A 22,752-nucleotide genomic window follows, 5' to 3' on the forward strand; every position below is an offset into this window, starting at 1 on the left:
CTTATTGATTTTATTGACCACTTTCACTAGGTAATTATCCATGGGGCCAGCCGCTACTGTACATATATCCGTTTTGGTGCTCGACATAGTTAGTACACAGACGAAAATGCCAGCCCCAAGCCAAAGAGATATATGCTTCACCTAGGCAAAAATATTGGCCCAATATCAGGGCTGAGAGGCACGCCAGACCACAACAATCCAATTCCTCCGAGTGCAGTATAGGATTAACAGAGAACTCACGTGTCCAGGATAAAATCACAAGGGACGTGGCCCAGCCCAGCCTCGGTCTGCCCCGGACGGCCACAGACGGTCCCGCCCTTGTCCAGGGCTTCTCCCGGCGCCGACCCGCGCGCGAACCCGCGACGCGGAGGGAGCGACTGTCTTTTAAACGCCTCCGGGCGCTTCTGTGACGTCTGTAGCGCTAGGGCGCCTGGGAGCAGTAGTCTCCCCACACCGGGCCGCGAAGAGGTCTAGCGGCGGCGGCGGCGGGGAAATGCACCAACAGAGCACCAGCGGTGCGTGGAGAAGCCAGAAGAAACCAGGACACCAACGACTCCCTTTGCAGGTAATGACAGGGCTGGGTAAACACGCCTCCCGCTCCACCGAGGGAGCGACTGTCTTTTAAACGCCTCCGGGCGCTTCTGTGACGTCTGTAGCGCTAGGGCGCCTGGGAGCAGTAGTCTCCCCACACCGGGCCGCGAAGAGGTCTAGCGGCGGCGGCGGCGGGGAAACGCACCAACAGAGCACCAGCGGTGCGTGGAGAAGCCAGAAGAAACCAGGACACCAACGACTCCCTTTGCAGGTAATGACAGGGCTGGGTAAACACGCCTCCCCTATCAAAAATAACGTAGAATCAGAGAACGATTATCTATGGTTACCTTCTGAGTCATGTATTGATAAGCGTAATGTGACGACAAATGCAACATGTGTTAATAATTCATATGATGCAAATGAGTTTGATAGCAGTGGTCCTTCCTTCCCTGTTCACCATTCAGCTGAAAAACATCAGAATTCTGAGTGTGGAATAGGTAGACAAAGTCCACAGATTACAGATGAAGTTACTGCAGAAGCTAATGTGCCATCAGATGTTGCAAGTTCTAGTCAAAATGTATTTGAAGGTACATGTACCACCTCTGGTAGAATGTCATGCATTCCTAACAAGTATAAGGACTATGTTTTATATTAACTTATTCATTTATCTCTTTTATTGGCAAAGGGAGATGTTGTAGTCCTTCTTTTGTTATTGTTAGTTTATGCCAAGTTTGGTTGCACAACGCAAGCAACCTAGCTGTTGCTTGTGACGTGGCAATAGAATCCCCATATGGTATTTAACTGACGTCATGAAATGCCTCGCATTCCTTCGCCAGCTGTCCGTGCATCAGCACACGCTTTCCTACTGCCGCTGTGGGCCTTGTTATTGGTAAATTAATTAAATACAATTTATTTACTAATCTGTTGTTGCAAGTTATATATTGTAAGCTACTACAAGAGGTAACCCTTAAAAGAGTGTCAGGGACATAATTTAGATCCATGGCTGGTGTGGCTAACAGCCGGTCTCCCAAAGGTGAAGGTATATCACCTGATGTCTGCTGGAGGAGAGCTATGGGTCTGCCTTTAAAGTGGTCTTCTTGCCCTGCTGAGAGAGGGGGGAGGTGGGCAGCACTACAGGAGGGCAAATGCCCGGCAAAAACCTATTTGCATTACCTGGAAGAGGAAACGGCCCAGAAGATGTGACTGGCTGGAATCGATTGTGAACTGGTCCCTAGTGTTTGGGAACAAAGCACTCATCTGATAATAACAGATTCTGATCTCTCTACTTCCCAATCCGCTCCTGTTCGCTCATCTAGGGGGCCCTCCTGCTCTACATGGACTCCTGTCCTGCTGATTTGTGTGCCAACCACCGTTCTGCTCTGCACCCATTTTGCATGCACTTGTCTGCTGTGCACTTTCCTTGCAGTGCATCAACACAGTCGGACTGGGACAGACAATAGGCAGGAGCACCAGAATACAAGTGGCCCCCATTAGCAAATCAGATGGCGAACAAAGTGGTCCATATTTCCAAATTGGGGCCGTTTGCGGTGCTTGTGAGGTATGTGGGGACCAATGTGTTTGTACTTGCTGCAGGCAATGTTTCTGGCCATATCAGGGGCATCAATAGTACAATTTGGCCCACTGGAAAATAAAACAGCCCTACAAACAGCCACAAAACTGGCCCAAATGTCTGACTTTTCCGACCAGCTCTTCTGGCACTCTCTCATTGCCCTCTAGGCTAGTCCGACCCTATGCACCAATGTTGTTCACCTTAATGTGCGCCCCGTGTTGCCCAGTTTGTGCTGCTGCAGCGTTACTAAGTGGAATAGTGAATGACAGAGGGTTCGTGTTTGGCAGTAGATAGATTCCTACACGGCTCTGGGAAAGCTGAAGGCGGCTCTGGGAGTGCCTGCTTACAGCACTCTGCTGTGCGGCTCGGGTCTACACGCTTCATGCTCTATGGATGCTGTTGTCACAGTGAACACTCTACGGGCAGTCTGCTCTCCAAGCACTCAACGCTTAGGCTTCCGCTCAAGTTGCTGTAGAGATGCTGAGGGCGTCATCGTCGCTCGGCAACTAACCCGGCAACGGGATAACAGCTGCTTCCCTGAGCACCAATGGGGAGGGAGGAGCGGCGAGCGAGCTCCGGCGAGCTGCTCGGGGTGCGGAGCTACAGGTAGAGCTGCTGCTGCGAGGACAGCCAGCTGCTGCTTTCACTGAGGCGCCAAGCAGTGGCCCGAATCCTACACTCGGCAGTCTCCCCATCCCAGCGGGTTCTTCAGGACCAGAAGCCGGGCGTCCTGCCTATTCCTGGCTCAGCCTAGGTGCAGAGGCTGCCGCGCCCAAAGTGTTCCACAGGTCAAGGACTCCGGAACGAGAGAGATCAGAGGAGCAACCACTGACCACTTGCGGCAAGACGACTGGGCGACCGGAGACATCTCAAACACAGAAGGGCAAAGCGCCGGACCTCGGTCGAGAAAGAATATTCGCTGGAACCAGGACGGGGCTGGAGGGGTCAACCGGAGCAGTTGTGTGACCTATCCTTCAGGTAGGCAGCTCCCGAGTTCATTCATTTCCTCTGTGACTAAACTGTCGCCTGGGCATGCACTGCAGGCACCAAACGGAGCCTGGCTGATCCAGGCGAAAACGCTTTGCCGGATCCATGCAAACATGCTTACGGCGGAACCCTCAGCGGTGCACAAAAGCTCCTTACAAATTGGTGAACCCAAGGGGTAAACAGTGCAGACTTTGTTGTCCGTTGAACAATATGCATCTGCATTACACCGACCTCAGGTGGCACAGACTGTAATCTCCGAATACGATGCTCAACCCCAAGAATGTACATTACAAGCTCTTGGGACGCCGCCGTGGCCCAGGAACGCAGCAGGTTCGTTTCATTCACCGACGAATCCCTCAGGGTGCACTTAGCGCGCTCGATATACACTGCACGGCCCAGGAGGCTCGTGCTCCAGGCGCGCGAGAGGTCCAGGAACAAGTAGAGCAGGCTCCTTGGCCACTGACCTCTAGGGGTGTGCAGTGCATGTTCACTCACTGGTGTATCAGTACATGGGGTTCCTCTAATCCTCTGTTAGCTAATAAAACATCAAGAACTGGAATTCGTCAGGCCCTTTCCAGCCTGGGCCCTGGTGCCACTGCACCTGTTGCACCGCTGATAGCTTAGCCTCAGTGATTCAGCAAAGGGACATAAACTACTTGCCACACGCACACTAAATGAAGATACAGGCTACGTTTTTTAGGAAGAGAATGAGAATTCCTCTGTGAATACAATGAGGGCGTGGAAGACAACTGAGGTGTTAATAATAAGTAAGGGTTGCTGGGTTATATTATGTGTCAGGTTTTTAATTATGTGAGGTTCTACATCTACCCATCTATAAGAGATGATGCAATATTTGATTTATTTAGGATCAAAATTGGATCATTGGACCAAATTAAATTAAAAGTAGACTTTTCAACACAATTAAGTAAAGGCCTTGAAGATACAGTATCCGGTTATGTGCAAAGGAAAGAGATAATTTAGATTTTTTTTTCTTCATAATCCATATTGCTAGAATTTTGTTTGAAGTGGCTATTTCACTGAAGACTTTGAAGAGGCACTTGAGGCTTTTTAAAGTGCTGTAGGAGCACTCATGAATAGTTCAATATTTTCACTGTGTGCCAATCAAACATGACCCTCCCAGGGGCATTGGTTGCTCACCATCATCAAAAGAAGTACAGAAAATGGTGTCAAAACGGAGCATTTTTTAGCACAATTTCACTATAAATTGGTTAAATACCCCCATACTTTAGAGATAATGAACCTTAAGCAATTTCACATCCGCCTAAACGCAGCACATTTCTTAAATTCGATATTTCGCTTATTTTTGATTTTTCCATAGTGTCTAATCTAAGAGGACTTTAGTCACATTTTATGAGCAAACTTCTATTTAGAAGGAAATGGTGGCAAACTTGAAAGTTACACACAATTCTTTCCATAGATATTAGTTGCAGAGGGATGGGACAGGTTTATGCCTCTTGCAGGGCTAGTCATAATCATCAGGCTATTACATCCTTCTCCAATATAAATATTAGAATTCCACCACCAATCAACAGATTGCAACCATACTAACATGTGCCCCTAGCGCTGGGAAAATCAGTAACAATACATCTCCCCAACTCAACATAAGTTATCACTCAAATATCACGCTTATATATTTTTTAGTAGAGCAATAATACTGTCCCTAAATGTTCGTGAAATAGACGATTTTATATTAAATGAAATCCTTTTTGATACACAGAATTCAATTTCTCCAAACAAAAACAAGGCAAGTCGTGAAAAACAAACTTCTCCATTAGACAATTGCTTTTCGTTTGATGGAAATGCAGTATTGGTCCCTAAACATCAATTTATAATTTATGGATAGATTCTGCATTATTGCACACATAGTAGTGGTGATGATGAGGTGTTTGATCACAGCAAAGGCACACCTCGGTGAGGCTACATGCTGTGACTTGGGAAGCAAGGTGGATCAACCTTTACCTTAAACTCTAATTAGACTATAAGGTTATTAGTCTTAAGTGCTAACTCAAGAATGAGCTGTGCGAAATTGTAATAAAGCGTGAGATCAACAGTTAGGGAATATTGTGCTATGACCTTTGTGAATTACTAGCCCTCAGTCGAAAGCCCTTCGATAGGCAAGATTCCAATTGTTGGTGTGGTAGGATAACATTTTATTCTTGGGCTGTGTACACTTAAGTAGCAGACTGTACTCTTGACACTGTTTTTAGGTTTAATGTTATCGATATCCTGATATTTTTTGGCTCAGCATCCACGAAAATCCTGCATGCATGCTGAGGCCTTTGATTTTCGTCGCTGTTTTTAGCCCCAAAGCCCAGCTCGTGGTCTGGAGTGACGAACCAAGAGTGTTCTCTAGTAGGGTGACCACCTGGCATGGGTGCAAATTCAGGACAGTGACTGTAAAAATTCAGGACAAAGGGTCCAAATTCACGACAAAAATTCAGGACAGAAGGTCGGAATTCAGGACAAAAATTCGGGACATAAGGTACGTTTTGCAGACACATCAGAGGAGGTCACACAATAATACATAAGTAAATAGACAACCCACACAAGCACAAGTCAAAATAAGTTAATATTAGGTTGAGAGAACCTTGCACTGCATCTGTTGTGTGCGCGAGTGAAACATAAACACCTGCGTTTAAATATTCAAAAAAACAAAATGAAGAAAAATATCAAAGCTGAAGGCTTCTCAGATCTTATATGCCCCCTCTCCCCCACTGAAAAAAACACCCGATTTGATCAATCATCCCAAGGGGATGTGATGTGTAAAAGCTGAGGGGGCTCAGAGGGCCAGGGTAAACATGCAAATATTAACAGCACAAATGCTGAAACTTTGCACATTTGGAGCAAAAGAAATAAACAATAAAGGACAATTGTATTTGTACCATAATTCACTGCTTGTGTGACAGCTTGAGGCTAACAGTGGATGCACCTGGGTAACAAGTGCCAAAATGAAACCTCCACCTCCCCAGATCTTGGCCCCTGGTGAGGTGACAACAGAAGCAGTTTGCCATGCCCTGGGCTGTGGCAGGAGGAGGCCCAGCCAATGCTGTCACTGCAGAAAGGCCCATTATCATTCTGTATGTGATAATTAGGCGGACATACAGAATGATAATGGGCCGATAGCAGCCTGTGCCAGGTGGGGAGGGGCTGCTACAAGCCACTGATCACAGCAGTAGCATGAGCTGGCCCCTGCAGTAGGAGGTACAGAACTCTCAGGCTGCTTGCAGGGGGAAGCTCGCTCCAATGCCTGAAATTAAGGACAAGAGAAGTACTTGGAAGAAACCCTCATGGACAACGGACAGGAGGCCCAAATTACGGGCAGTCCGTGAAATTTACGGACGGTTGGTCACACTATTCTCTAGTCGATGTGTGACTGCTATCCCTGTCCTGGTTGATATGCATTAGGTGTTGGTGGCAACATACCGTTTTTCTGATTGATTATATTGACAGGACTATTTTTATGTTCAGGGATGAAGGTGGTGCCTACAGGCCCCTTGTATGTAAAGTTCAATGTGAATGTGATGCTCAGACCCTGCACTGATATCCCCTATACTTTAGCGTGCATGTTTTTTTATTGGTGACAGGTGGCAGAGAGCTCCATATTGCTGTGAGAGCGCGGCTGGGTGAGTAGCTGCAGAGATCAGTGGGATTCTTTTTGGATACCCCTGGTAAAATAGAGCAGAAAATAAAGGGTGAGGGACAGCCTCCCCAGGTAATGCCAGTGAAATGCTTGGGTCCCATAGCTAGTGGCTACAGCCTTAGACAATGAAGTGTGGGGGGCTAAAGTCGAGGCTGCCTTAGTTATTCCATTGAAACCTGTCAGCAAAGATCTGATGATTATCTCTCTCTGAGCAACGTCATTAGTAGGGAGAGGAAGGTGAGTCAGTCGATTCCGTTGTTAGAGTAAATCTTCTAAAAATTGCCTGGCCCTTCACTCTCTCCCCTGAGTGCTACTGCAGAAGGCTTACCAGAGGCAGGGACGGATCCCTCACACTTGATCCTGCTCTAGTTTTTGGTGCTTCAGTTGAAGCTAGCTTTGTCACTACCTGCTGGGAGAGCCATCGTCTTTGACAAAGAATGTGTCTGGTCCTCAGAAGGGAAAATGTATCAGGAAAAGGACCTGTTTCAAACTGGTTTCTGGATACTGATAGTGGGATCAACAAGCCCTGATTCTAAAATGTGTAAAACGTGTATCACGGTGGGACCCAAAACTTACCACATGCAGCCGCGGTCGGCACAGATTGGAGTAGGGGAGCGGAGGCAGGAGGGGGAAGGACATGCAAGGTAGGGGGAGGATGCAGGAGGGAGGAGCCACATCTCTCCTCCACAGTCCTCCCCTCGCTCGGTCACAGGAAGCACACCCAGGCTCCTATTCAGCCAATCACAACGCTGCCTTAGCAGTGTTGTAATTGGTCTGAGTGCCATGTTTCGGCGCTCAGACGCTGGCTGGAGGCCTCGGCCCTTTTCTCTACGTAGGCTGTAATGGAGCCCGCACGGAGAACATGCAAAGTGCATAAGACTGTTTTGGGTGGCCTGAGAGGGTCGTCCAAGCAGTCATTGCGCACTTTAGGAGGGTGCTACCACTCCTCCCCTGCCCCCGCCCCCTCACCAAAGCTTTGGGTGGAAGTTGGAGAAAATAAAATGATTATAAGGCAAGTTATTATCATTTTATTTTCTCTGTGTTTCACTGCAAAAAAGTAGTGAGGAGACACTCCTCCGCCTTAGAGGAGGAGCCGCCACTGCCCACATGGTTCCAGTTCCAAGTTCTCTATTGATCAAGGTAAGGAGAGCTCCATAAAGTACTTGAAGGACTACTAAGATCGTCTACAGCTGGTCTCTTTGATACCCAGTTTCCCAGAGGTGAGGGACAGCCCCTGAATTTTGTGCATCTTGCCTGAGACGTGTTGATCTGCCTGTGGCCTGCTCTGCAAAGGGAGAGAAAGGGGCACCTGACTTTGCAGAGTTAGACTGTGTGAGGAGGAGAAGCTCAGCTGCTGTGCCCAGATTGTTGGGCAGCCCAGAAGAAGCGGACTGAACTTGGAGTGCAACCAGTGCAGAATTCAGACTGGAGAGGGACTCCTGGCCATGCTATGAATTACCACAGCAAGCCAAGTGAGCGGAATTGTCCTACGACCCTAGTAAGGGTCGGCCAGTGTCACCATTAAATGGCTGTCATCTGCCAGGGTCTTGGTGCTGACTCGACTACAACATGAAATCTTGGGTTGAACACCTGAGACTGCCCCGGTGGTAGGATTCCTGTCTGCGAAGGGCCTTTAGATGCTGGCAGACCTGTGGTACTTCCACCCAGATCCACTAATACCACCAGTCAGAGCAGGTGAGGTCACCAGACCACAACATTCAGAGATGCGAGTATGACCACTCAGCATTGATGTGGTTACCAGCTGCTGCACGCTTGTGTGTTCCAAGAACCCAATCTACCAGATAGCCTGAGCTGCAAGATCTTGAACATTGACTGTGTATCCCTCTGCTAAATCCCAGGGAGTTATTTATTCCAGTCGGGCTGAATTGCCCTACAAACCTCAGTAGTGACATACAGGGTCAGGCCTATGGGTCACAGAACCAGGAATCTGCTTGCACCATATTACACCAAGCTTGCACCTGTGTCAGATTTATGATTATTTCTGAGTGTTTGGAACCACATAGCATCCTTCTCGCAACCATGTCGCTGTTTAACGTTTTCTTTGTTTAGTATTCTGTTTGTGATTAACGTATTTCTCTTTTTTACAAAGAAAAGCACAGCTGTAGGCAGTAGTTATTCTGTTTGTGGTTTGACTCTTAGAGTCAAATGCTGAATGAGTGTACTTGGGACCCAGTTTATAGTGCCATAGTTGGTCCGGCCATGGGACATCAGTGGTAAAGTGCCCCAACCTCCAGAATTGAAGACAGTAAGCCCTCCTTGCCCTTCACCTCTGATCAGGTTCTGCCAATTGGTGGCAAATTGTGTAGGATTTGTAAATTCCAGTTCCAACTGACTTGAACAGAACAATAAATTCAGCTTGAATATATCATTGCACATAGAAATGGCAGAGTCAATATTAGTGGGACACCCTGTCCTTACAGTTAACAGACCCCTGTTTAGGGACAGGCAAAGCAGCTCCCAGCAGCAAATGTAGGTACATTCTCGTGGGTTTTGTTAATGATCAGTTAGAGAAATTGGGTGAAGAGGATCAAACTGTGAGGCGCGCCAGGAAGGATACCCTGGGAGGAATCCAGGGAGGGAGAGTTAGAATGTCAGGCTCTTTTAGCACTTTAGCACAAGTTTACCATAATACATGCCTAGCGTGTCACCTAGAATAGTTTCCACAAGACAACCCCTCTCCCCACTAATTTCAAGTATTTCTTTGTCATCGACTCTAGGAGCCATCCCCTTAGATAGGAGAAGTGTAGCACATATTGGAGCTCCTCTGTTGGTCCTTTAGAGGAGGTAGAGGAGAAGGAGAGAGAGTTTGAGAGGAAGAAACTGAGGCTTGCTTTACAGGAACAAGAGAAAGGATGGAGGGAGAGACAGGAGGAACGGCCAGGGGGAGAGGAAAGTAAAGGGAAGAGGAGAAAAAGAGAGGACTGGATTGCTGATCTGGTGACATGTCAGGAGCAGCTTGCTGCGTATTCAGAGCTATTACCCAGTGCCTCCAGGCCACGGGACATATGGGCCCCCTTGACCTGCTACTTGATAGAACATCCGCAGGAGGCATTGGAACCTGAAGCAGTAGGGATCACACACTAATGGAGTGGGAACACAGAGAATGGGAGGCAAGCTTACTCATATTGCATAGTAGAAATGCCACTGTGCTTCTGATTCTTCTGCTGCCCAGTGTTGACAGACAAACCAAATGTGTGGATAATAGAGTACTGGGGGACAGTGTCAGTCTGATCTTCTGATGATGTGTGCACAATGGTAGGCCCATGAAGTAGGACACACCCTAGCTGGCCTTTGATGTTCCACTGTCTTAATGCTATGAACGGATGAAGTGCATGTATAGGATGATTATAAATTTAAATACAGATGTGCCGCCAATACACTGTGTATACTCTGTGATGATGCTAACGATGCTATTGTTTGTATTAAAATAATAAAAAGACAGTTAAAAAAAAAAGAAGAGGGGAAAAAGAGAGGGAAAACAATAAAAAATAAATGGAAATGTAGGAAAAAAAGAGAAAGCGTAGATAGCCTTAGAAAAGGCTGTTTAGAACATCATCTAAGATGTAAGAATAATATTCCATGTGTGTGTACTACAGATTAAATATAAAGGCAGGTGAGAATTAAAGCCTGACGCCCCTTTGTGCCTGCATAGAGGGTGAGCAAAGTAATGTTGACCCCCATATGTACACTGCTTATTCTTATAGTTGCTCACTGCAGGTTCTCTCTGTCACTGAATTTAAGGGGTGTGCGATGCATGCCCAATAATCTGATACATTTCAGGTGAAGTACACTTCAGAATGCAGGCACATTGCAAATATACTGAACAATTAGTGAGCCTTTCAATAGAGTAATAAACAATATTTAAAAAAAAAAAAGCTGGAAAACTTTTGTTTTTGAAAACTTACAAAGTATGGAAATTAATTAAATGATACCCTTTAACGGAATTTTCTAAAATTAAATAAAATGAAAATGTTAGTGATGGAGAGTAATAGAAAATTTACAGATGAATTCATTTCTGAGCCGACTTTAATTATAGGAGTAACACTGAGTCAAATCCCACCTCACTGTGTCCTCTAATTCTGTTTTGTGAATGGTATGACCAAAAACAAAAATCTGGGGCAGAGGTATTAAGTGGACTGGGTAGAATAAAACCAACAACAAAAGGAAGATGACAAGACATGTAAACAATCTTGACATTTTTGGCAAGTGCAACCCATTTTTAGGTTGAAGCCTGCCAGACATCACAGCTGTCTGGTTTGCTAAAGACATCTTAGGGACATACAGAAGGCTGACCTAGGAATGCATTCCGCCCATTGCTTAGCATTGGCACTGTGGTCTGTAACTCACATTTGCTTGCTTGCTTTTGCTGGCTTTATTTGTTTTAGGCTATCCAACGAGCATAGCTCGTTTACTGTATTCTTTCATGAGTGTTCACTTTCTGCAAACAGGCCTTTAAAACCTGTTCTTATTTTGTCGCATTTGCTGTGCATTCAAATACAGAGGTCAGACTCTGACTTCAAGGGAGCTTGCATTCTACCTTTCTTTCACTGACTTCAAAGTGAGAGGCTTTATTTGATAATCTGGAGGTGTGAAATGGGGTGATTTTTTCCCCTTTGATTCTGTGTAGGGTGTTCTCGTCTCTTTCATTTGCTGTCCCCTCCTCTGTCACAGCTTCTGGGTTTTGCTAGCGCTGTGACACCTTCGGGTACTGTGCGCTCTATACATTTATTTTACTTACTTGCTAATGTTTTTTTTCCAACACACAGCAAAATTAAATTGAACTATGCAAATGTTTCGTATATATCAGAATTAGGAAAGCACAAATGAAGCTAATTTGTTTGTAAATCTGTAGTGTGCTGCAAACTAGTATATACATATCATTATAAAATTAGTACACTAGGTGATGCCATTTCCACTCATTATCATTGGTGCACTGTAAAGTTTTATCAGTAAAACTGTATGTCGGTGCAAATGCAATGATCATTTCAATTGAAAATGTGTTGTCTGTAATGGCAGTGCACTACCACACAATGCATACTCCACTCTATACCCGTTCATTCTACACCACTCTACTCAACTAGATGCAACTCTACTGTGCTCCACTCTGTGCCACTATACTCTACTCCATTCCACACTGCTACGCTATACTCTATGCCACACTACTCTACTCCAATCTACTCCATTCTATGCCACTTCACTCTATACAACTCTTCTCCACTCTATACCACTCCACTCTAAGCCACCCTAAGCCATCCAACTCCACTATACGACACTCCACTCTACTCCACGCCAGGACAGTCGACTCCACACAACACTCTGCACGAGTCTACTTTACAACACTCTACCCCACTTCACTCTAGGCTTCTCTACTCCTCCCTGTGACACTCCACTCTATGTCACTCCACTCTACACCACTCAACAACATTCCACTCTACAACATACTATGCCACTCTACAACACTCTATGCCACTCCACTCTACTACACATCATGCCACTTGACTTCACTATACAACCCTTCACGCGAAGCCACTTCACTCTGACACTTCAATCTACTCCACTCCACTCTACGGCACTCCACTCCATGCCACTCCACTCTACGTCACTTTACTCCACTCAAAAACACTTTAACGTCCCTCATATCTACGCCTTTCCACTCTACATCAATCCATTCTATGACACTCTATGACACCCTACGTCACTCCACTGTACTCCACTCTTTACCACTCTACAACAGTCTACAACTCTCTATGCCATTCTACTCCACTCCACTCTAGGACTCTACTTCACTCTATAACACTCCACTCTATGATACTCCACTCTACGCCACTCTATGCCACTCCTCTATGGCATATTATTCCAGTCTATGCTACACCAGTCCCCTATAGGACACATTACTCCACTATACACCTCTCTACTCTACAGCCCTTCACACTATGCCCCTTTACTCTATGCCCCTTCACTCTGCAACACTCCAGTCTTTACCTCTCCACTCAATGTCACTCCAATGGCACTCTACTCCACTCTACGTCACTCCACTCGATGACACTCTACTTCACGACACTCTACTACACTCTATGCCACTTCACTCTAAGCCACTATTTTCTATGCCTTGACCCTATGACACTCTATTCTGCTCTATGTCACTCCATTCTACGACACTCCACTCCACTCTACGCAACTCCCTCTATGCCACTCCACTCTACTCTATAGCACACTACTTCACTATACTCCACTACTCCATTCTACACCACGCCACTCTATGCCATTATATGCCACCCCAGTCTATGACACTCTATGCCTCTCCACACTACAACACCCTACTCCACAACACTCTATAACACTTTACACCCCTCTACTCTACACTCTTCCACTCTACAACACTCCAGTTTATGCCCCTCCACTCTATGACATTCCACTCTATGACATTTCAGTATAGAATACGCGGCTCTATTCCACTCTACTCCACTCTACACCACTCTATTCCACTCTTTGCCATCCTACTCTACTCCTCTTTATGCCACTCTACTACACTCTACTCCATGACACTTTACAAACCTCCACTCTATTACCCTTCACTGTACAACCCTCTACTCCACTCCACTCTATGACACTCCTCTCTTGGACACTCCACTGTACACCGCAACACTCTACTCTATGTCACAACACTCCACCCTATGACACTACACTCCACAACACTCTCCTCCAGTCTATGCCACTCCACAACAGTCTACTCCACTTTATGCCACTCCACTCTACGCCCCTGCTCTCTATGTCCCTCACTCTACTCCACTCTATGTCACTCCACTCTATGACACTCTACTCCACTCTATGCAACTCCCTCAATGCCACTACTGCCACTTTCCTCTGCTCTACACCACAACACTCTACTGCACTATACAGCATACTACATCTCTCCACTCCACTACTCCACTCTACACCACTCTACTCTATGCCATTATATGCCACCCCAGTCTACGCCTTCCAAACTCTACAACACTCTACTCCACTCTACTCCATAACACTCTATAACATTTTACACCCCTCTACTCTACGCTCTTCCACTCTACATCCCTCTAGTGTATGCCCCTCCACTCTACGACATTCCACTCTATGACATTTCAGTATACTATACATTGCTCTATGCCACTCTACTCCACTCTACACCATTCCACTCTACTTCACTGTACTCTACAACACAATGCTCCACTCTACTCCATTGAGTTTTGTAAAACTAGACACCCAGGAGATTCCAAGGTGGTGTGACCTACGCGGATCCCATTACTTTTTCTTCCTAGAATGCACTGCAAACCTCAATCTTTGGCTAAAATTATCCATTCCCTACATTTCTGTGGCAGAAACTTCCAAAATCTGTGTGGGATCCACAAAATTCCAGCCACCCAATATTCACACACTTCTTCCCTATGAAAATAGTATCCCCAAGCCACGTATACAGACCTCATGGACACTTTCAGCTAATAGCTGCTTTGCTCAAAATTGATTAGACCATAGCAATGAACCTTCCCATTCTAAGCTACGTGGACTATCTCCTCCCTAACTACAGAATGTGATCCTGAAACAACAACTTATTAAACTTAATAAAATACCATTCATACCGACCACCTTGATGTTACCTTGGCCTGAGCACTAGGAAAGGATTAAACACATGCTTGCTGCATGTTCCCAGTGTCTCTATGCCCAAAACTGGAGATTAAAGACATTGTTGATATCATTAGCATCTTGTTTCTGGACAATTATTGTGATGAACAAAAAAAAACGAATCTTAACTAATAATTATAACTAACCTTGCCTATCTTAGGCCACCATGAATAGGTGTATAGCATTAGGGACAGTTTATTGCGATATACGCAGACTTAATTACATATCAGTTTATATATCATTTTCATTACATCTTACCTAAATTATAGGTTTTCGTCGTTCTTTTGATCTGGTCTCTTGCATTATTTCACACCAGTATTGGGTAGTATATTAAACTTTAGTCAGTATGCAAAGTATAAGTGTACATACTAAGATGTCCGCCACATTTTTCACCTAATCTTGGGAGCGATTTCGCGCGCCTTTTAATTGCGTCATAACACAGGACACGCCGTAAGGGTTAGACCATATAAACTGCAAAACATGGCAGGTGCTCACTCACCTACAGCGTTAATTCGAGGCTGTACTGAACACCAATTTTCGCTCTTGGTACGTATTATTTATCTCGTTTTTATTTATTTGTTGCGATTTTAGTATATATATCGCTATATTATCCCCTTTACATCTCTGTCACTTCACCTTGCATAAACGGTTATCGTTAGATAAAGGTCGCCATATATTTAAGTTTTTCACTTTCGAATGACTCTAATCTGGGGAAGTATATCTTTTGGATATTATGTGTTGGACATGTTATTTATTTCATGTCTCATTTTCAGGAGATACTGCATGTACAATATAATCATAAACTACATACATTGAATATCGTGGCGGACGTCTATTTGACCGTAGCGCGAGACAGTATTTAATACCCACTAGCGTCTTCGGTATGTATCACATACTATTTATATACTCATTCATTGTGACTAAGGAACTCAGATTTCCTTTAGCTTTTTTAAGATTCTCTTTATTCGATTGTGGTTAAATGGTCATTTGCTAGAGGCTAGGTGTCTATATATCTATGCTTTTGACACCTGACTAGATCTAGCCCATTCATGCATATCTTTTTGTTCATATTTTCAGTACAAGTCATCTGCTTTATGGCATAATTTCAGGAGACATACCATGTGCCTTACAACAAATATCTGACATCATGTCGGATATTTTTTTGATTGCAACATAGATCCTAATGTGTATCCAGCTTCAATTGTCTTTTTGGGTATGTACTATTGGTTATTACCATTTACCGGTCTTGCTTCTAACTAAGAATAGACAAATGATCGACATGCAGTGCAGCTATGGATCATAGAGCAGAATTTGACATTATTTAAATAGTTTGTGGAGAGATCAGGACCTTCTGCCATATTAGCATAACTGTGGCGATCATGCCTTATATCGATTAATATCAGAGCGCAGTTAACCATAGAAGTCTTGGGATTTTGTTCGGTCATTAATAATTACATGAACTTTATTAGTCAACCTTCTCAAAATACTTAAATCAGTGGCTACTCGAGTCTTTGAGACTTCACTAAGCAAACTCCGATTACTGAGCATCTCATGTTATAATTCGCCTGATATTCTAGTAGTTCATTTGCTTTATACATAATGTGATAATCTAATAACTGAAATGCACAGGTTTGAACATATATCAGGATATAATATGTATATATGTTATCTTTACAGATTTCTATGGCCATTGAGTTTGAGTTTTTGAATCAAAACTTTAAGCCAATTTTATCAAGATATATTAAGCTGTTACTAGGCAGCACATAACAGTTACGGTAAGAACTTTTGTAATATCATAGTATATTAACACACCTCTAACTAGTTAATTGGTCAAAAACATGTCATATCCTTACATTATTCTTCTTCTATCAAGGATATTCAAGTACCTCTTGATCCAAGATCAAGTATTCATTCACAGACTGGATAAGCAGCTATAACATTGAAGGTACTGGTCGTATAATGTCCTTTATAATAGGAACCTTTTGCTTGTTATTTTTTAGATTATGGACAGTAATCAGATGTTTGTCTTTTTGTATGATAAAATCCATGAGCAGGTCGTTTTCCTCCTTCTTATATTATGTATTTAAACTGGGGTTTTCACGACGGAGCTCATGTTCAAGTTCTCTCAGACAAATACAGTGGTTTGTTTCCTTTTAAATATAAAATGATTTTTGCCCGTTCGGGCGTCTTTTTAAATACCTTTCTTATCTGTATAAAAAGTATTGAAACTCTAGATCACAATGATGTTTATAAATATATATATATTTTATATTTTTTTCATTTTCAGTAATCACTGTTACGAATATCTTGAAGAAGGCTTTGCCGAAACGCGTCGATATTCCGTGAATATGTTCAGTGTTATCTGAAATTATTCTGATATTTTGTGAACATTTCCAGTGTTATTTGAATTTGTATTGATTATGTATGCAATTCACAACTCTTGCTTCTATTATCAGATGATTTCAATTTGAATGGTTAATTACTATCATGTGTATGTGTGTCTCACAACAAAACCAACTCTGATCAAACATCAATTGTTATATATATAAAATCAATATATTTTCTTTAGAAAAAACATAAAGAATATCAATAAAAATATAGATCCATATACACATTTTTTTCTCATACATTTGTATTATTTCAATTATTGTGTTACTGGAGTTTCTTAACTTGTTGTTTAATCCTTATAGCACTTAGCCTGGTGCTCATTGTTTTTCCAAAATATTGATTTCCTTGCTAGGGCACATCCTTTTTGCAGGGGGCCCCTTCTGTTTTCCAAATATAGGTGTATAGCATGCCCAGGTTTATTTACAAGTGACATAAGTTGCAGGTAAAGCAAGGCTAATTAGCCACGTGTGAACAAGTCAGGATGTTTCTTCGGCAACTAGATTCCCTGTGGAGCATAGATTATTATAAGAAAAGTACACATTGTCTAATCTCAGACTAGCTTTGAGTGCTATTTATTTTCGAAGCCAGAATGTCCCTTGGGTAGGCTGTGGGGTATGGTGTTGACAAAGCTTCATTCTTTTTTATCATCCTCTGGTAGAGGTTTAACACTGCCAAGACCACATGCGCCAGGAAATTACGAGATGAATTGATGTTGAAAATAGATTACAGCACAACAAAATCTCACAGTTGAGGGGAAGACGATTGGGAAATGAATCAATAAATGGATAGAGGGAATTAGGGAAAACTTGATAAAGAAAGACAGACACTGCATGTTTTGTGGCCTAAAGTAGTTTAAGAAAGACATAGACACAGGTTATGTTGTCTGAAAACGGTTTATTTACAAATATATTGTGTATAGTCATTCTTAATAAACATTGCAATGCTTTATTAACATTAGTGAGTGTTACTGGTTACTGATTTCAGTGATATATAGATGGTATTTGAACATTTCATTCTTGGTCTTTTAATGTGGTAATTAATGTGGCAACCTTGACAAAGCCAATAGACCTGCTTTTTTTAAAATGACACCCTCCTATATTATCCTGTGCTACCTGGTATAGGTGGGGGTTATGTGATATTGGGGGACATGACCCATGAGGGGTCAAATGTGATTTCAGAATGTCACCAAAGGTATTTTCACCAACCTCGTGTATATATTTGTAAATTATTGTGTAGCATTGAGTAGATTGTGGGTAATACATGTATTTTTCCTTTTCCACAGACAAAGCCCAGACTGGATAATCATATATTGAGTGTTATTGTTGCGCGCCCATGAATGGTGATTACCAGCCTGCACCACTCTCCTGAGTAGGCCTTGAACTGCTTTGCTTTGGAACCCCGAGAGAGTCAAGTGCTAGAATAGGGTGCTTCTTCCCAGTGAGGTGATACTTGTGGACCTATTACCTGCCCAAGTTTCACATCGTGCACAACTAATAGCCTGGTTTCCTTACAGAAAGAGATCTCACTATCCAATGTGCAAGTTTGGATTAGTAAATGTTCTTAGCTCTGCAGTAGTATAGATATAAAAAAAACGATGTGTGGTTCCCGGCCCCTTCCCGCCCCCCTTTAGGCGTATGCGAGGCAGAGACACTGGTGGAGGGAGTGGTTCTTTATTGGTTGCTATGGAGGCAGTTCAAGTAAGGAGGTTAGGAGAGTCCTTTGGACGCTGATTCAGTCTTTAGGGTAAAAAGGGGGGAAGAAAACAAAACGCCTTGACAGTCTCTGGAGAAAGTGGGGGGAGAGAACTGTAGTGGTTGTTAGCCGGTGTCAGCTGGTTCCTCTTCTTCGGCAGGGGTAGCGACGGGTGGCCGGTTCCCTCCAGACACGGCCCTCCGGGGTCGTGGCTGTCGGAGTCTTGCCGCCCTCTTCCTCCTCTCCGTGGGGCTGGCCGGACTCATGCGCGTTGCCACTGGGCGGTTCGGTGCTCTCTGCTGTGGTCGTCTTGGTATCTTCCTCCTCCGTATCTTCCTCCTCCATAGTGGTTCCGTCTCCTCCTGCTTCCAGTCCTTCAACCTCGGCGCTGAACACCCGCGCGCCATTCTCCTGCCCTGATTTTAAGTCCCTCCTCCCACCTCAGCGCGCTCTCCGTGGAAAAGACTAGACCGCCTACGGTATTCTCCGGCGGTCTAGACGCGGGCGCCATCTAATAAGTCCCGCTCGCGAAGAGCGCGGGACTACACGATGACAGCCCTTTCATTAGCTGTTTTCTTTTGTGGAAATAAACAAAATTGACTGGGAAAAAGCCAAATGATTGGCCAGAATTCTTTGAAAAAAATCTAAAGGCAGCCAACATGTTCCCATCTCATTTCATTTTGAAAGTGAAAATGTTCACAATGAAAAGAGTGAGTAAAGAGGAAGGGGCTGTTTTTTCTGTAAGCATGATAAGGTGTACATGTTGTAGCATGTTCTTTCTTTGGAGTAAAAACGCCATGAAAAGTGAAAAACACATTTTTCTATTTTCTCCCAAACCAATGATAGCAGTTGGAGTGAGATTAACACAAAAACGTTTTTCCTCCAGCTGCCCTGGCTGCCTCGGGGCTAAAGGGGGGCATGATTTAAAAATGCACCCCAGGCTTTCAGATCCGTTTTAAGTACAACATGCAAGCTTACTTCTCACTAAAGGTGCGAGCCAGCAAATTAATAGGGAGAGCCGAGCTGCAGCCCAGCCAATGGTCTAGCTTGAGTCTAAGAGCCTGTGCACAAGCTAAGCCATGAAAATGTTTGGCAAGTAAATTATGCAACAAACATCATGTAAAACATAGTCACTTTGGTACATAAGATTAAGTCAGTGCATTGAGTGGGAAATATTAGAAGTGAGATTCTAAAGATGAACTTAGAAACAAACCCCTTCTGCCCTGATGATGATGCCATTAGCGAAACATGAGAAGCAAGTCAGGTCTTAGGTATTTGGTTTCAGGCCCTGTTCTTGAGGGGGGGCATGGGCCAGACCCACCCAAACATGACTTTTGCCCTCCTAGTCACGGCAGAAGAGCCCGTTTGGAATGTACCTGTTAAATGCTTCCTCCGTGTCCATTGCCAAATGTTTTGCTGTTTTTTCAGTTTGTTTACCTTAATTGTGTGTCAGTGGTCAGTACAACCGTTTGAACCCATTCCAAAGTGTATTGTTTTTATAATTAGTGTTTTAAGTATGTACTGATAAGGAGAAAAAACAGTGGCTTCAGGTGATTTGCCCTATGTTTCTACTGGCTCAGATATTAAAATAATGATCATGTCGGTAAAAAAGGCCAGGTGGCAACCCTTGCTCATGCCTGAAGCAAGCTGCCGTTGGGCTGTGTGTATTGGGGCACTAGGGACAGGGATCTATCTGCCAATGATGGAGCAGGTGCAGTGGCACCAGGGTCCATGGTTGTGAGCAAACGTCTGTATTCCAGTTATGACTGTTCCTGTGTGGGGGCTCTGAGAATGTTTATGTATTGTAGTCTGTGCACAACGCACACAGTAGTAGTAGTAGTAAGATTATTTTGGGCACAGCCCATAAAACACATCAAATAATACAAATACAGAAAAGTCCATGTATTAAAAAGTTAGAAGTTAGCAATGACGTTCCTCTCAAATACCTACAACGCTAAAAACATAAAATCAATTATATACTACATTCTTTAGAATTTCCCCAAATATTCACAAATATATATATGTTCATAAGCAACCTGTTTTAAAAATCTAGAAAGATGCAGACAGCAACTGAAATTAATACATCATTCCTGCCTTTTTCCTTTGTAGCTATACAGCATAAAGGTACAGACTGACGCGTTATATACAGCATAGAGGTACAGACTGACGCGTAACATAATAACTTGACTTGTATATCTGTGAGTAAATTCCTATAGGCTTCCATATAGTGTCTCATCCCCAATGTTGTTAAACAGGGGCTTAAGCCAAGTCTGCCATGGCTTGTGATACTTGGAGCAAAAAAAGAACACATGTTTAATATCCTCGACAGCATGGTTACAAAACCTACAAACCACTGTCATTAGTGGCGGGGATTTCCACTGACCTGTAAATGTAGGAACTTGCAATGTTCCTAACCTAAATCTAATGTAGAGTGTGCGAGCTACGGCAGGTCAAATACCGTCCAAATATTTCTCTTTTACTGGGAATGGCTTAAGGATTTTAAAAAAATAAATACTTCCTGATTTAGCCTTTTGGTATTGTTCTATGATATTCCTCTTTCAAAATGCAGTTATAACTCTACCCTTGGCATCTGAGTTCATTGAAGTGGGATTATTCCAGTAAACTCCCTGTCCTAGTTCAATGAGATGATATTTTGCAATATTAAACCAGGGAAATAGATAAACTCTACTCTATCTCCCAATCTATATTGATGCAACTCACTAGTGGACCACAGCCAGCTCTTCCACATATTTAAGCCCTGAATCATAGTATAGAGGTAAAGTAGGAGTACTCTGCTGCAGTGCAAATGGAGATCTTATAAAGTTATTTCCTTTAATAATCAAACTCCTCACATTTGCAATCCCACAAACCTCTGCACCATAAAGTGCTGCTGCCAGGGCTTTTACCCTATATATTTCCACTGCTGGAGATATAGATTTAGGAGTGGTTGACTTAACTCTCTTGATGATAGCAAGGCTAAGTGTATTAGCACCAATTCACTCTTTTCTTTGTGAGAGTTCCAGGTAGTAGGCTTATTAATTCTAATCCCTAAATAATCAAATGTATCCACTATATGAAGTGGTTCACCTTTCATTGTAAAATTGCCTCTACAGGCTCTGTGTGGGTTACAAATCATTATTTTAGTTTTAGAGGTATGAACCTCCAGACCACGTGAATCACAAAGCTTGGTTAATTTATTTAGCAGGTTTAGGAATCCAATGGGGTTTCTAAACAAGAGGAGGGCGTCGTCAGTGAAAAGTAAAGCACACAGTAATATACTGTAGAATGGGACATGAATTATACTGTTCAGATAGTAGCAGTGCATACCTCATTGGATGAGCAGCCACAAGGGAATTCCTGGCCATTGCCTAAGAATTAGGGCCTGAATTAGAGTTCAGTGGATGGGTTACTCCGTTACAAATGTGACGGATATCGCACCCTGTGTATTATAATTACCATTGAATATAATGCGCTTGTAATACCGTGGGTGGGATATCTGGCACGTTTGTGATGGAGTAACCCATCAGCCGAAGTCTAAATCAGGCCTTTAATATGGAGTTACAATGCCTACTAGAGTATGCTTGTCTGCCTTAGCTGTTCGCTGCCATACACTTCTGTGAAGTAGATAAGCATGTTATCACAAGTAAGATATTTTGCTGGGCTGAATTTATTCTCACCAGTAGGGCAGAGTGACAAATGTGAGAATGTCATAGTCTGATATCTTGGTAAAGTACATTGCACATTCCCATGTCATATTCAGGACTACTGAAATCATGACATTTTGTGGCTGTGGAGTTTTCTGCAAAATTATGGGTTCGCTGCATTTGGCACACAATCAATGATCTGCTGCATAATTGCAGATTTATAAAAAAAATGTTTTTAGCTCAAATGGATCAAAAGTTACAAAAAATGCTGCAACTTGAGTTACAGCACAGTTGACTGCTTTTGTTTATTGCTACACTTGGGCGTTCAACTTGTACAAATGAGGTGCAACCTATGCCAAGACAGTGTCATGAAGTGTAAAAACCTAATGACTAACTAAAGAAGTAATACTATCACACATGTGTATGATTGGCCTTTTCTTGCTGCATTATTTAGTCAACCCTTCATGCATAATTTCAGTGGACAAGGTTATAGTGATCTTATTCTTTGTCTAATCAAATCTACTCACAATAGGAGTGATCATAATTCAGTTCAATGAAGGGCTACCACAGGTTGTGCAACCTGCCATGATGTACACACAATG

At 43.4% G+C, this 22,752-nt stretch overlaps 1 long non-coding RNA gene across 1 annotated transcript in view; it reads left to right on the plus strand.

The window, feature by feature from the left end:
• Positions 1–2,696: 2,696 nt before the first annotated feature.
• Positions 2,697–22,752, plus strand: part of LOC146798860 (uncharacterized) — a 99,852-nt gene continuing 79,796 nt past the window's right edge. Inside the window, exon 1 of the long non-coding RNA XR_014968780.1 lies at positions 2,697–3,079. This is a non-coding gene — a long non-coding RNA (uncharacterized LOC146798860). The remainder of the gene's footprint in view (positions 3,080–22,752) is intronic.

Source organism: Triturus cristatus, chromosome 9, assembly GCF_964204655.1.
Source record: "Triturus cristatus chromosome 9, aTriCri1.1, whole genome shotgun sequence".
Taxonomy (NCBI): Eukaryota; Metazoa; Chordata; class Amphibia; order Caudata; family Salamandridae; genus Triturus; species Triturus cristatus.